Consider the following 903-nt stretch of genomic DNA (forward strand, 5'->3'; position numbering starts at 1 on the left):
GGTTGCTGCTTTCAAGTTTTCATTCTCTCCCTTCGACTTTATATCACCCTCTTCCCATTGGCCTCAACAGCTGCCCTGTCTCCTTGGCAAGGTGACCTGCACCCCACCCCTCTCCAGAAGCGCCAGATGCAGAGCGCACCAACGCTTGGTCTTCAATCTCCCGGAACTGCTGAACGCAGTACCTTGACCACATGAAGCCGCCTGATGTCCTGTGTGTAAACACAGAAAGAGCTTAAGTAGGGGGCCAATTGTGAGCAAATACAGGCGGTAGCAGGGCAATCTGTATTTCATTTCTGGGACTCTGAAAACCACTCTTTGGAGCAGTCAGCCGGAACGCAAATAGAATGATTACTCTCTATGAAAACCATTGCTCCCAGGGCTCAAAAAGAAAAGGTATACTTCTGCTCAATAAACAAAGGAGAGAAGGAAGGAAGGAGGAAAAGGAGGGAGGGAAGGGGAAACAGAAGAGTTCATATTCCCTGCAGCTCCCAAATCCCTGCCTTGAGTGCCTTCAGAAGTCCGTGTTTGTCTCAGCTGCAGATGGGTGAAGAGGGCTCAGGTTGCGCTGGAGGACAGTGTTGCTGACGCTGGTGACCTGGAAGGAACTGCGCCTGCTCCAGGGAGGATCCTAATTCCCCAGAGCACAGTCCTGGTCCTCCACCTCCGCTCCCTGCTCACAGAGGTGTCTGAGGCTAGGCCCACACTCCTAACTCCGTGCCCTACATGGCCTCCTGCCTTCTTTCCCCCACCCCTCCTAATTCCTCACCAGCCAGCCCTGTGCTGGGAACAGCAGGGCTCCCCATCTCCTTCACATGAGCTACGCTTTGCCAACTCCGCTGTTTTTCTGCAAAAGTTGGATATCTTTGTCCAAAGTCACGCTGCCTCTGGGTTTTGAACACGCAG

Source organism: Echinops telfairi, unplaced genomic scaffold (genome assembly GCF_000313985.2).
Source record: "Echinops telfairi isolate 266 unplaced genomic scaffold, ASM31398v2 ScPeMD7_7457;HRSCAF=8495, whole genome shotgun sequence".
NCBI classification, from domain to species: Eukaryota; Metazoa; Chordata; class Mammalia; order Afrosoricida; family Tenrecidae; genus Echinops; species Echinops telfairi.